Below are 15,334 nucleotides of genomic sequence, written 5' to 3'. Positions count from 1 at the left end.
GGGCAACCCATTCCAGTGCCTCACCACCCTCTCAGTAAAGAATTTCTTCCTTAGATCCAATCTAAACTTCCCCTGTTTAAGTTTGAACCCGTTACCCCTTGTCCTGTCACTACAGTCCCTGATGAAGAGTTCCTCTCCAGCATCCTTGTAGGCCCCCTTCAGATACTGGAAGGCTGATATGAGGTCTCCACGCAGCCTCCTCTTCTCCAGGCTGAACAGCCCCAACTTTCTCAGCCTATCTTCATACGGGAGGTGCTCCAGTCCCCTGATCATCCTCGTGGCCCTCCTCTGGACTTGTTCCAACAGTTCCATGTCCTTTTTATGTTGAGGACACCAGAACTGCACACAATACTCCAAGTGAGGTCTCACGAGAGCAGAGTAGAGGGGCAGGATCACCTCCTTTGACCTGCTGGTCACGCTCCTTTTGATGCAGCCCAGGATACGGTTGGCTTTCTGGGCTGTGAGCGCACACTGCCAGCTCATGTTCATTTTTTCATTGACCAACACCCCCAAGTCCTTCTCTGCAGGGCTGCTCTGAATCTCTTCTCTGCCCAACCTGTAGCTGTGCCTGGGATTGCTCTGACCCAGGTGTAGGACCTTGCACTTGTCATGGTTAAACTCCATACGGTTGGCATCAGCCCACCTCACAAGCGTGTCGAGGTCCCTCTGGATGGCATCCCTTCCCTCCGGCGTATCAAGCGAACCACACAGCTTGGTGTCATCGGCAAACTTGCTGAGAGCGCACTCAATCTCACTGTCCATGTCACCGACAAAGATGTTGAACAAGACCGGTCCCAACACCGATCCCTGAGGGACACCACTCGTTACCGGTCTCCAGCCGGACATCGAGCCATTGACCACAACTCTTTGTGTGCAGCCATCCAGCCAGTTCTTTATCCACCGAGTGGTCCACCCATCAAATTGATGTCTCTCCAATTTAGAGACAAGGATGTCATGTGGGACAGTGTCGAATGCTTTGCACAAGTCCAGATAGATGACGTCAACTGCTCTGCCCCTGTCCATCAGTTTCGTAGCCCCATCATAGAAGGCCACCAAATTGGTCAGGCAGGATTTCCCCTTAGTGAAGCCATGCTGGCTGTCACGAAGCACCTCCTTGTTTTTCATGTGCCTTAGCATGCCTTCCAGGAGAGTCTGCTCCAAGATTTTGCCAGGCACAGAGGTGAGACTGACTGGTCTGTAATTCCCCGGGTCATCCATTTTCCCCTTCTTGAAAATGGGGGTTATATTTCCCTTTTTCCAGTCGTCGGGAACTTCACCTGACTGCCATGATTTTTCAAATACGATGGCCAGTGGCTTAGCAACTTCATTCGCCAGCTCCTTGAATAACAACCAAGAGTCTTGGGCCCCCCTGCCCTCTAGGGCTGTGTCCCATGGAACCTTACTAAGCAGGCTCCTGAAGAGGCCAAAGTCTGCTCTCTTGAAGTCCAGGGCAGTGAGCTTGCTGCATGCTCTTCTCAGTGTCCTGAGGATCTCGAATTCGACCATCTCGTGGTTGCTGCAACCAAGGCTGCCCTGGAGCGTCACATTTCCAACCAGCCCTTCCCTGTTGGTGAGCACGAGGTCAAGCACGGCACCTCTCCTTGTCGGCTCCTCTATTACTTGCAGAAGAAAGTTGTCTTCCACACAATCGAGGAACCTCCTGGATTGCTTGTGCTGGTCCGTACCGTCCCTCCAACAGATGTCAGGGTGGTTGAAGTCTCCCATGAGAACAAGGGCCTGTGAGCTTGAGGCTTAATTATTTGATTGGGGTAGAGGAAAAAGGAAGAAAAATGGATGGGTAATTTTTTGAAGCAGTTGGAGATACTCACAGAGTGAGGAGGTACTGTTTCTGTCGTGTCTTTTTGCAAAATAAAGAGTGTACGATTGCTCTGCCAGGCCAAAGAGAAGGAGGGTAATGGAGTAACTTCACAAAGGAGGTCTTGCAGTGACTGATGCTTTAAAGAAACTCCTCTTGATTTACAAAAGTAATGGACAGAAGTTGATTCAGTAAGTTCAGTGGTTTTCTGAGTAGGCACTGATTGAAACTTTAAAAAACAAATATGCATGAGACAGAAGACAGTGCGTATAGTTAGAAAAAAAGTTAACATGGTTGCTTCAGTGAAGAGTTAAGAAACTAGAATGCCTCTTTTTCAGAGTTAAAGGACTTTTCAGAATAACAAGTTTCTTTGGTTGACCTTCTTTTAAAATTTCCTCTTTTCTTTTATGCTTACCGAATACTCTCATTTTGTTTAGTCATCACTTTGCTTCAGACACCTTGCTCTGTAGTTGTGAAAAAGGGTTATATGGTGGTCTTAATGGGGAAGTATTTTTGCAAAGAAATCACTTCTCTGCTACAGCTTTTCTATTTTGTTTCTGTTTTGTCATGAACAAGCTAAACAATTTCCTCCGAGCGATTCAGGCCTCAGAATACTTCGAGAGCTGCTTTGGGAAAAGAAGAGTTACAGCCATGAATCAAAAGGAGAATGGTGTCTTGAAAAAAAAGATTGTGGGAAGCATTTTAATTTTTCAAGTATTATGAAGTAAACCAAACTGTATGAATAAGATGAACATTAAATGCTCTTTTTACTAGTCTTTAGCCTTTGAAGACATGCTGTGGTGTCCATTACAATATACTAATTATAATGAGGTAAGTTATGAGTAGAAATCTTTTTATTATTATTTACTGGGAATTCAGAAGTACTTTAAAAATGGCTCAGTGAAAAAATAGTGTATTATATTTACTGTAGAAGAGGACCAAGGGGTAGCCAATTACTAGACTTCTACAGAATTGCACTCAAAATCTTGAACAGCAGATACGAGTCACGTTTTGGTAGTTAGTACCAACTTACGGTTTCTACCATGAAAATAGGTCATAATAAATGAGTCAAAAATAGCTTAGGTACTTTGCATCCTGGGTCATCATAAATTGCCATCCTTTGGCTGTGTTCTGGCTGAGCTTTATGTGAAATACAGATCCTAATAAAAGATCATCATTTAACGCTTTAGTCAGCAGGGAGCTGGGAGTGAAGACCCTCTGCAACCCATCACATAATGAAGAGTGCCCTTGAGTTGCTTAAGTGTGGACTGGGTGATGTGCTACATATGTGGGAGCATGAGGGTGGAGAGAAGCAGGGTTTTTGTTAGGGAATGTGGAAACTCATAGCACAGTGGAGGATCAGGTGTCAGAAGTTGGTAGGAAAAGCTGAAGCCGTTATTTGCCTGTGGTGCCCACCCGTCCCCAGCACAAACAGTTATCACATAGCCAAACTTGTCCATGCAAATTCTGTTCTGTTCAAATTCAAAAATGTTCTGTGGGGCTGATGCTATGCTGTGCCTCTCTCTTCGCTTCCTTTACAGCCGAAACATGAAATAGGTGAAGTTCTAGGAGCTGTAAGTTCAGGTAGGATGTGCTCACCTTGTGAAGAAAGTATTTCTCATATGAAGTAGGAATGGCTATGAAACTAATGGTGTTCAAAACCAATTGAAATCATAACTCTTTGAATATGAATATTATTATTCATTTAACAATAATATTATATATATTCAATATTATATTCATTTTATAATAATATTATTATTCATTTTAGGCTCACAACATATCTGGTTCCTGGATGACTAGTGATCAAATGTATCAACTGTATCAAGGCAAGAAGTTGGCAGAATGAAAATGTATTTATTCGATACAGAGTAAAAGCCAATCCCCATTACAAATTGGACCATTCTGAGTATAAGGTTCTACTTCTGAAGTTATGTGTGTCTCAAGGGCCTCTTGAAGTAAGCACCCGTCTTAAATGAAGTTGCCCATTTGCTTGGTTCTGTAGAGTGTCTTGCAAATGGCAGCTTACCAGATAAAGTGTCAAGATCCTTAACAACTGCTAGGCAGCTCCCTACTCTTTAGATTCTTGAAGACTGTAAAAGGATCAGCTGACCCTCATAGAAACATGAGTTTGATTGTTTCCAGGCTATACCCGTCCAGGCTTAGAAAGCGCTTCATCCAGGCTGGGATGTATGCCCCCATGTCCCTCTGGACTTGTGAAGTTGCTTCAGTGAGATGCTTGGCAGTATGCCCATGCATGATGCTTTGCTCACTGCTCACCTTGCACTTAGGCATAGTTTGAGAGAGTGTACAGTGGTGGTAAGACATGCACCCACAGGATTATAGCCTTTTGTCTTCAAGTGTTACCAGGTTTGTAGCTACAGATTTCTATTACCTGAGCCACGAACCTTCTCTGATACCTTTGGAGGGACAGAGACCTTGAGTTTCCTTGTCTGTGTACCAGACTGTGTGGGCTAGGTGATTCTTTTGTCCATCAAGGTTCAACTTATGCAGACAGTGACAGCTGACAGTACCATGGTGTATTATGCAGACATGAAGAGTGACACATCACCCTCTTGCTTTGGTTAGGGATGTTAGTCATGTGGTGGAACTTTACATATTGGCAAATTACTGAATGGGATTTTGAGTGCTTAAGTCAGGTGTGTCATGAGCAGGAAACCTGAGATGATTTCCGAGAGCTATTTTTGAAAATGTTTTCCTCAGTTCCGGAGCCAGTCAGACATGAGGCCACCTCTTCCAGTTTTCTGTCGATACGGAGAGTTTGGTCAGGATGCAGATGGGTTAGTTGTGATGGCACCACTCCATTTGAGAGTCAGCTTTCATTCAAGACTATGTCAGCTAACAATGCAGTCATCCCACATCTGCTTCTTTGCTTTTTGTCATTGTGTTCCAAACTGGGCATAGCTTTTAGGACTGGTAAAGCACATCCAGTAAAACCTGGTAAGAAACCCAGAGAGAAAAAACATCAGTTGAGAAGAAACACTTACTCTCTGGCAGTTCTTAAGTGAACTGATTTTCTCTGTGGTGTGAGGCAAAATACCTTCCTGTGTTTTAAAACTTTGTTCATTTTGTTAATGTGTTTGCTTGTGTGTACACTTAAGAAAATAAGTGATGGTGGGGGGATACTCAGCAATAAACTCTTTTTTTGTGGAGAGGTTTTCTGGCTCTTACTCGTTACTGTGAGTTTTATCAATGGCTTGATGAGACAGCCGGTTTTGTTTGTTTGTTTTGCCTTCAGTTAATGATCGTTTTCCACAATGGGATGTTAATTTGGTGTTGTCTTTCCTCACAGTATGGCTCTTTGAGCCAGTGGTCACCAGCTCTTTCCAGCTTTTGATTAAGATAGTGTTTTGATAGCTGTGTGCTCTGCCAGAAGTGTGAAAGATTCAGGTCCATGTGGGTGAAACATCTTCTTGTAATATCTTGTGCTTTCCCTCTTCTCTTTTTAGGGTTCTCCTCAGAATTCATCCTAGATTCCTACCTCACTTGTCAGAAAATCAGCCTGCTGGTGTTTCATCTAATCTCTCATATTTCTAGAGCTGGGGCATCCCTGTACCTCTTGGACATCAAGTACACTTTCTTTTTTTTACATTTATAAAGGTCATTCAGGAATGTTTCTTGTTTCTTCAGTGCAGTAGCTGTCTCTGTACAGACTGGCAGGGTGAACAGCGGGCTGTGAGGGAAGGGAGCTGGGCGTAAAGGCATAATCCGTATTGTCCACAATGGGCTCATTGAGGAATGTTTCCACTGCAGAAATAAAAACTGGAGTTTTATTTACACCTTAGTGAAAGTGGTGCTTTGGCTACAGGCCTGAAACAGCATTTGCAGTAGCTGTTGTGCAGTCCCATCTCTTATCCTGAGCACTGTGTTCATTCTTCCAAGTAACTTCTTTGGGCTGCAGTTGAGAGAGGTGTTTGCAGTAATCCCAGTGAATGTTCATACAAAGGATGAACATTCTTTGGAGTGTTCATCCATTCAAAGGAAAAGAAGGACTGTGTGCTTATAACTGGAGCTTGGGAAGTGCTATCTATATGCATACCTCCATCATCTTGTTCTTAACCCCTTGTGTTGTGAGATGGGCAGATGGAAGAGACAGGGTGTGCTTCACTCCTTCCACACAATGTTCAACCAACAAGGGGAGCAGACAGTCTACTTTACAGGTATTCTTAAACTAAAAGTCTTTGCCCTTAAGTGCTTACATGATGCACTTCCAGACTGTTACGATTTATCCAATCTCAGAAAGATCTTAGGTCAAATATGTGCATCAGTAAACTCAAATAAAATAATTTCTGCTTAATATAGTAGTGATTGTGGGGGAAAAAAAAAAAAGGAGGGATAGGATTGGAAAATGAGACGTAGTGTATTGAGATTCTTGGAATTAATCATGGAATGGTTTGGGTTGGAAGGGCCCTTAAAGCTCATCTAGTTCTAATCTCCTGCCATGGGCAGGGACACATTCCACTAGTCCGGGTTTCTCAAAGACCCATCCAATCTGGCCTTGAACACAGCCAGGGATGAGGCAGGCACGATTTCTCTGGGCAACCTGTTCTTGTACCTCACCACCATCACAGTAAAAAACTTCTTCCTAATGTCTAATCTAAATCTTGAGGGAACTATAAAGATCTTAATATGTGGGGCAGGAGAGACCAAATAATGGTAGATAAAAAAATAATCCTAATAAATGCAAAGTGATGCTTCATCAGTGTAAGGAGCTTGAGGCACCCGTACTCCGAACTGAGGGCTCTGACTTGTGTTTTGCTGATGAAAAGAGCTATGCTAGTTCAAAACGTAGATATGGCTTCCCCAGCTGTGTTCTCCACTCCTCTACCACAGCCTTACATAAAGGGCAACAAGAATAAACACATGTGGCTTTGTTTCACCTGCTGAAGGTGCGATTTTATAGCAGGGCTGAGCCAATTCAAGCACAGGCTGCTGTTTGCAGAGCAAGTGCTTGGCCCCAGCCTATACTTTCCTATCTACCACTTGCAGTGCAAGTCATCTGACTTCCTACAGGCAGTGGTTATAGCAAGATAAAATAATATTTAAAACATGTATACATATGTATATATTTTTGCAGGAATCACTTCCCACTGGCTTAAGTTTCTAAACCTGCTCACTTCAGGGTGGATGGATGCCAACACCAAAGTGAGGAAAGCAATGGGAACATACAGGTGGAAGGGGCTTTCTTCTTTCATCCCTCTGTACCACAGGATTCACAGTTGATTGCTTCAGCCCAGGTTTGGGTGCTTGAGGTTAAAACATGCATTCTGTAGAGTTGGTAGCCTTTGCTAGAGGAAGGGGGAGGATGGGGCAGGAGACCATAAGCTCTTACCTGGGGTTGTCCACAGTTTTATCACACCAAGCCCTGAATTTAGTAACTGTAAGAACAGTCCCAAGCTCTGCCCTGTATACAAAGCTGTGTCATCTGAGACATCAGACTATAATAACAAATGGGTAATCAGCTGTTTCTTAACTGGTATCATGATTTGCTGAGGATTTTGAGGGTGTTTTTGAAATAGGACAATGCTCTATTTTCACAATAATTTGAATACTTACCTCTGTATTGCAGTTGGGATGTGAAGTCTGTCTGCAGTCACACCTCTCAGATAGGCATACATGCAGACACAAAAAATAACACAGTTGGTAACTATTTAAGAGGACGAAAGCAATAGGAGGTAATTTGCCAAAAATAGTTACCAGCGGTAAAATCTATCTGAAAGCAAGATGGTATACCTTTGAAGGGGCTTCCCTGAGATGAGCTGCCCCTTTCAGATTCAGAGTGCTGAATGGCATTTGTAATTGCAGTCTGTCACCGCTTTCACGCTCAATGTTTTTAATTGCTTTTATTAAGTGGAAAGTACAAAGCATGTCATTATTAGAGATTTGTGAACTAAATCTAATTATTCATATTGGAAATGTGTTTTTATTTTTGGGGACAGCAACTGGTCTGCCCTGCAGCAGGATTAATCTCTGCTGTCAGTATTCTGTAAGCAGCTTGTGGAGGAAAACATTACATGTGTCTTTGCCAACTTGGCTAAATATTGCTAGCTGTCTTAACTCCTTTTAAAGATAAATGAGCTGTAATTGGGTTTCTGTACTGGATAATTTTAAACAAGGGCTATTAGAAGAAGCAGTAATTGTTATGAAGAAACTCCACAATAGGCATATTATTTTGAGACATTGCATCTCTCTGAGTGATTTAGTATTTGTCTATCAGAATTGGTAATGGAGAGAAATGTGCTTTGATGGGACATTTCCCATTATTCTTACGTGTGAGGAAACAGAAATGATAATGAAAGTTGGGTTAAGTTGGCGTGGGGGGAAGGTCATTCCACTGTGAGTTACTTTGAAACAACATTGTGAACTTTTACAAATAAAATTGAAACATGAGGAAAGATAAATTGATGGCTATCTTTTATATTTCTACAAAACTTCTAAAAATAAAAACAGACACTATTTTTATGTGCAGTAATATACTTTTTAAAATAAGATCCCATCCGTGGTGAGGTTCACCTGCTCTGAGATGAGTTGTATTCCTCCAGGGTCTTGCTCACAGTACAGATTTGTCAGTCACTGACCAAATCAAGACTCTTGGACAACACACTTTCTTATCTCTCTAATACAGCTACAGTCCAAGAACTGTTGCATATAATAATTCGCATGAATGAGACAATACGCTATACATATACTTAAGATTGAATGTGCATTTATTACCCAGAGTAATTATGTATTGATTGTGCATACATTGATTAATTATACTATTGATTAGATAATGCATACGTTGATTAATTATACTGTTCATTAGATACGCTTTGCTTAAGTATCATTCAGTATCTGTACTACAGAGGCACACATTAGTTAGTGGTTTCTTAATCACTATTCACAGAGTAGTCATCCATCACTGGCTACTACAGTAGGTAAACATCATTATTGATAAGGTTATTTACGCAACTGCAAACATTTTGGTTCAAAGTACTCCTGATTTTATGATTTCTCATTGATAAAAGTAGTATTGCTGGTCTAAGCGAAGGTCACATAACTAAGGTAAAATTTTTTTTATAGTTCTCGAGTGCTCTGCAGTTCTTTGTGTGTCTTCCTGGTATGTCCTGGCATTCTTCCCCTCCCACTTGGCCACAGCTGTCATCCACCTGTGTGTGGAAGAGCCCTGTTGTGAGCAGTCGAGTTATATTGTCAGGTTATATGGAGTGTAAATCATGTTTCTTACTTGCTTAGACCTCTCAAGTTGGATAAAACTATGAAAAGAGAGTAGCAAAACCTTCTTCCACCAATGTGTCTGTGGTCAGTGAGGTACACTTGTTTCCTGTTTTTGATGGTGACTAGAAAGTGGCACCCTGTGAAAGAGCATTAGAATCAAATTTCTGAGAAGTAATTCAGAATTCAAGCTCCATCTTTATACACTGCTAATCACAGCTATTTTGACAGAAGATGTAATAAAGGTTGCTCAGTTTTAGAAGAACCAATTAAAGACAAATACTACTTTTTTTTCTTTTTTTACTTTTTTCCTCATTTTCTTTTTTCATTTTTTCTTTTTCTTTTCTTAGAGCTTTTGCTCTAGCTTGTGAGTTAAGAGTTAAAGAGGAAAGATCCTTCATTTAGTGAAATTAATACAATACAATCTGTTATGTCACTAATTTCAGATGACTTGGTTGTTTGTATTTTTTTTCTCTCCACAGACCTGAAATATTTTCTTCCAGGTCACACTTTTTATACTGACATACAGCGTGTTATCTTCTTGCAGGCCTCTTTACAGGTGTTCTGTCTGATCATTTGTGTCGATTTTTGTCTGGAACAAAGCAACTAGGAGAGATCGTGAGATTTTATTAATTTTTGGGGATATGGATGTGAAGCTTTGCTCTCTATCCTTCTTTTAGCATCAGTAACATTATTATGTATCCGTCCTAGTAGCTAGCCCTGACACATTTAAAAGAGTTGGTTTGCCCCCATCTGAGTGAAAGAGGGGCTAAGGTTCTGATGGGTGTTTGGGATGTTTTGAATAGCTGGCATTGTGAAGACCGTGTATTTATTTTTTAAAGAGCAAAAAAAGAGAATTGTCCCGGAGTTGCTTTTATAGTCTGGTAACTTGTCAGGATTCTTCAGCTGTTTCTTTTTGTCAAAAATGCCTCACGCGTGCAGCTGGCAGGGGTGCTTCATCTCTTCCTGTCCAACAGGGGACAATAATCTGACATTATTACTTCTAGACAGAATTGGTGTAACTTTCCACACTTAGAAGCTGTGATATTAAGGTTTCACCAAGTTCTTAGCCCCTTCATAGCAGCAGCTGCTGATAAAACACTATCTGGCTGCTTTGTAGGCTAGTAAGTTGAGAATAATCAGTTTTCAGCATCGCTATATTTAAAGTAGGCTGCCTTGGAGTGTCTTCTGTTAACTGACCACAACTTCCCTCGAAAGTTACATGCCACAGGAAGGATGAAATTGCTAAGCCTAGCTTATTAGAGGGAGGAACACAGCTCTGGTGGTGCATGGTATAAGACAGTGTATACTTTTCTGGAGGGGCTAGGATAACCACAAATGTTGCTGCCTTCAGAACAGGTTCAAAACTTGCTTTTTTAGTTTAGCCCTTTGTACAACATCTGTCACAACTGAGGAAAAGAAAAGAGGAAGAGGATAAACTCATATTTTTGCAGTGAGGAAAAATGAATTCAGCTTTTTGGAAAGAAATACAGGCCGTGTCTTGACCTTTCTTTATTTTAGGAGGATGCTAATGACAGCATTTTGATAAGGGCTTAAATAGAGCAATATACTAGAAGATTTTGAAGTTACATAATTTGCTAACTTTTCTGCAAGGCCCATGAGTTTCATGTTGCTTCTTGTCTAACAAGTTTTGACCAAATTTGTTAATTGTAGAAGGATGCAGATTGAAAGGAGCCTCTGAAGATCGTGTTGGCCAACCCTGGTAGTGCCAATTTAATCAGGGCTGTGTCCAGCCAAATTTTAAGCATCTCTAAGGATAGAGATTTCGCGGGCTTTCTGTGCAGCCTTGCCGATGTCTGACTAAGCTCATGATGAAAAAATGCTTCCTGATGTTTAATTGTTCCTTGCTGCAACTTGTGCCTGTTACTGGGTGTTGCCATCTTTTCTGTATGCCTCCCCAGTAGGCTGTTGAAGACAGCAGTAACAACTCCTCAGTCTTCCCTCTACAGGCTGAACCAGCTTACCTCTCTTAGCCTCTCCTCCTGTAATCCCATCATCATTTTTGGTGGTCCTCTGCTGAACTCGTTCCAGTGTGTCAGTATCTTTCTTATACTGGGAAGCCCAAAACTGGGTACAGGACTCCTGGTATGATGCCACAAGCGGAGGGAAAAGATTGCTTCCCTCAGCGTTCTTTTGAACATGGTCCTGTGTATGTTTGGCCATGAGGTCACACTGACTCCTCTCTAACTTGTTGTCCACCAGGAGCCTGGATTTTTTTGCCAGCCTTCTTTTTAACCAGGTGGTACCCAGTCTGCATGGTTATGTGGGGTTATTCCATCTTTGATGCAGGACTTTGCATTTGGCTTGCTGAACTTCATGACGTTCCTGTGAGCTCATTTTTGGAGCCCACTGAGATCCTGTTCTTCTTCATTTAATGCATCTGAGTGAGCTTATGCAAATTTGGCAGTCATGGGGCAAGATCCTAGTTTTGAGACTTAGCTGTATGCTCCTGTGGTAGCAAAAGTAGATCAGTATGCTGTTGATCTCCCTGTGTATAGAGATACCTTTTTCTGCTCTGCAACCCAGCTCGATCACAGTTGGATTTCCATTCTTTCTTTGTACTTGCATTCTTTCCTTCCTCTGTAATTTGGATGAAGTGGTGAACAGCTTTGATCTAATTGTTCATAGGAGAAGAGACTAGATGACTTGAAGGGATTTGATGCAGGTGTGTAAAATCACGAGTGATGTGGACAGAGTAAATGGGCAGTTGCTGTGTTCACTCATTTCTAGTACAAGAAGCAGGGGATTTCAAATGAAACTAGCAGGTGTCACAAGCTAAAGAAAATGCCTGCAGACACCATGAGTAGTTAGTCTGTGGCATTTCTTACTGCAAGGTGCTGCAGGCACAGACATTTTATTTGAGTTCAAAAAGGGACCACATGGGCTGATGGAAGACAAATTGATTGAGGACTGTCATGTGCAGACATGAGGCATCTGCCTCAGGAAGTCTGAAGTTAGACATTGCAGGAAGCCAAGAGAGTATTCTGAGGGGAAAAAAATTGAGGAAATATGTATGACCGTTTACTACACAAGCTGTTTTAATTCAGAAAAGGATTGCAGCTTGCCTGAGTTTGTTTTGTTCCATAGCCTTAGCCTGCAACTTGGCCAAGAATGTATTAGGAAATAATTCACTCGGATTTATTTGATGTTTTTCTAGTGATTCTTTATGTCCATTGACTTTGTGTTGTGCCAGCACAGTGGGATATTGCTAAGATACAAACCTTAGTTTTTTTTGAGTTCTTCCTCTGCTCTGTACTACAGACATGGACATAGAAGGGACAGAGTACATTGCTGCTTTTCAGTTTCTCCAAAACTGGTCATGTAAGGCAAAGCTTCTCTTTCTTTTGAGCTGCACCCTATTTATTTTCTTATGTTGCAGTCTGTCTGATTTTTCCCTTGGAGTCTATTCATTCCCTGCTTACCTGAAAACTTTTGAGTTTCAGAACAATGTTAGTCTTCAATGCAACATCTGTTTTAAAAATACAAACCCCTCAATTTTTTTCTTTATACTAATGATCCTGCTGGTTTAAGAGATTGGAAGGATGGTTTAAGCCATTAACTGCCTTCAGGAATCCTGCTATTTGTGGTAACATGTTACCGCTTTCAGGTAGGCTTCAATATCTTTGAGCCCAAGACGGCTGAGGGAACCCATCTGAGCACTTGCAGTAGTAGTCCTTAGTTTTGCATTCGCATCAAAAAAAAACCGTGAAGGCAGAAAATGCTCTTTTGCTGAAAATGCATGTTTTTGATCGTTCACACAATGTACCTTCACTTGGTTGTGTGTTCGACAGCAGCTGTCTATACAACTTTCTTTTCTGGATTTGGACAGAGGCAGCCAAAATCGACCATTTGGCCACCATCATAATTTTTATTTCTATGTGCTCTGTCACATTCCCTGCCAGATAGGATTTGAGAGAGAGATAAGCAGTGGACACATAGTTTAGTTGGATTCTTCTTAGTACCTGCCCTAGCCCTGCACTCTGAACTTTGGAGTGAAGGTATTCTATTGTTTCATCATGAACACAGTTTTTTAAGATCCTGACTGGACTTCACCTTCCAAATAGAGATCCAGTTTCTCCAAAGAACTTTAGTCAGATCCTCATAATGATAAAGCCATTTGAAACGGCTGCTACTTGTCAGCTGCTTTATTTATATGTGAAAAGAGTGAAGAGAGGTCCAGATCTGTATGAGCATTTCCCAGCCTTTCACTTAGAAGGGAGCATTTCCTAGAATGTATCAAAAGCTTTTACCAAAGCAAAAGCTCATTTTCTTCTGCAAAGTTAATACTGATTCAGGCACATGTTGCATGGTATGGCATGCTCATGTCTTCCAAGGCAAACACATCTATTACATATATTCAGTGGTGGAGAGGAAAAGAGATACCAGGTATGTGTGTACTACCCTCTTTATTCATGCCTGTGCAGCATGGAGGAGGAGAGGGACCTAGTATGTGCCATTACAAGTAACTGCCATTGTAAAACTATTCCAACAAACAGTACTGGGGGAAGAGTACCAGCAGAATGAATGGATAAGGGCATCTGGAAGTAAACCAGACGTTTGAAAACAGCTGTAAGTTTTCAGTATTACTGCTCTTCCTTGCTCCAACAGAGCAGCTTGTTACCATCTCTCTCCTGATGGCCACCAGCCCCACAGCACAGCTGGGAGAAGAAACAGGACAGGTGCTGTCTAAACAACTTCAGTGCAGTGTCCTAGGCCAGCTGAAACCACCACTGCTACTTTGGGCAGTTTCAGATAAGCACACAGTAAAAGAGTCTCCTCATTGATACAAGTGTGCATGAGCTGTCAGCCTGTGCTGACAAGTAGTGAGGGGAAGCAGTAGCATCAGCTGCCACAGCTATAAATTGTCACTGTCTGTCTGTCTGTGGCTTTAGGACACTTGTCAGGAGCTTAGCTTAGCTTTTAAAGGTTTTATTTTATTGGTTTCTTCAGCATTTGAGAAATACTGAAATAAGGAGGGGAAGAAATAGCCTTTCTCAAACCCAACTGGACCAACACTCTAAAGCTTATTAGAGCAGAGCAGTGTTTTGACGTAAAGTTAGATGTTTGAGAATGTTGAAGTGATTTAGAAAGAATGTCCAAGTTTAAAAATAACAGAATTTCTAATGTGAGAAAATGGGGAGAGAGAAAGATTTTCAATACGGATCTTCACTTTGTTTCCACTTAGAAGAGATATCTTCATTATGTGGTGCTGTAATACATATGTAAAAAAGTCCTCTTGCCATTAAGGTTTTATAATCACAGTTAGAGGAAACACATACTAAAAATTTAAAAAAAAATCCCAGACATTAGTAAAATAAAATGAACATGTACTGTTGTGATGTTAATAATACATATATTTTTATTTTTACAGCTTCTAGGTATTCATGAATGATCTATCTGTGGCTTTATCAGGTTATCATTTGCTTAGTCTGATAGGAACAAATTCTTAAATAATATTTAAAAATAGTTTATTAAAAAAGCTAACAAGAACAGAACTGATATAGCATACAAAATTAACTTCTGTTAAAAATTGTTTTCCTGTAGCTGCATAGTGTCTTTTGTAACTAGAAACTCAATTTTGACAAAATGGTATGAAATACAGGGTCTTTTGCATTTTCTTTTCTGTAAGAAACTAATTGTTAATTGAATGTTTCCTTGCTGCTGTTCAGATACGACCCTTCCATGTTTGCAGGTAGGCGGAGGTCAACACGTGAGGAAGGAAGGAGTCACAAAGATGACAAATGTAACTATGTTTGTTTGACTTCCAGTACAGCGTCAATGCCAGAGAGATACAGCTGCAATAAATAACATTTATTCTGACATCTGGCAGAGCTTTTAGCAGTAATTACCAGGCACTCTTTAATTTTCCTTTTCCATCACAACCTCATGGCGCAATTACCAAGTTGTGTTGGCAGGGGAAGGCGTATTAAATAAAGATAGAAATCAAAAGAAAATACTGAGGGCCAGCAATAAAGTAGGGAAGGAAGCGGAGACGTGACGGAAGGGCACGACAGCAGGAACCCAGGGCTTGCATCCTGGATGCTCAACTGGCATTGCGCCTATTCCAGCAGGATATGTTTAAGGCATTTGGTGTCTTTCTTGGCCCAATTTCAGTGGCCCAAAGGGATCCCAGATATGCTGTATGAAGGTATGATGAGAAAGCTTGTTCTTTCCCAGCCAGTCCCTGCTGTTCTCATTTATTGAGAGGTGGCCATCTCACATCATCAGAATTAACACATTCATTTTCTTTTTGTTGGCTTAAAC

At 41.3% G+C, this 15,334-nt stretch overlaps 1 protein-coding gene across 2 annotated transcripts in view; it reads left to right on the top strand.

Annotated features, from left to right (window-relative positions):
• UBAC2 (UBA domain containing 2) overlaps positions 1-15,334 on the top strand; it is a 93,964-nt gene that overhangs the window by 27,999 nt on the left and 50,631 nt on the right. The window lies entirely within an intron of this gene.

Source organism: Psittacula echo (assembly GCF_963264785.1).
Source record: "Psittacula echo genome assembly, chromosome: 3".
NCBI classification, from domain to species: Eukaryota; Metazoa; Chordata; class Aves; order Psittaciformes; family Psittacidae; genus Psittacula; species Psittacula echo.
The sequence above is the reverse complement of the archived record's forward strand: the minus strand, read 5'-3'. Positions and strand labels throughout refer to the sequence as shown.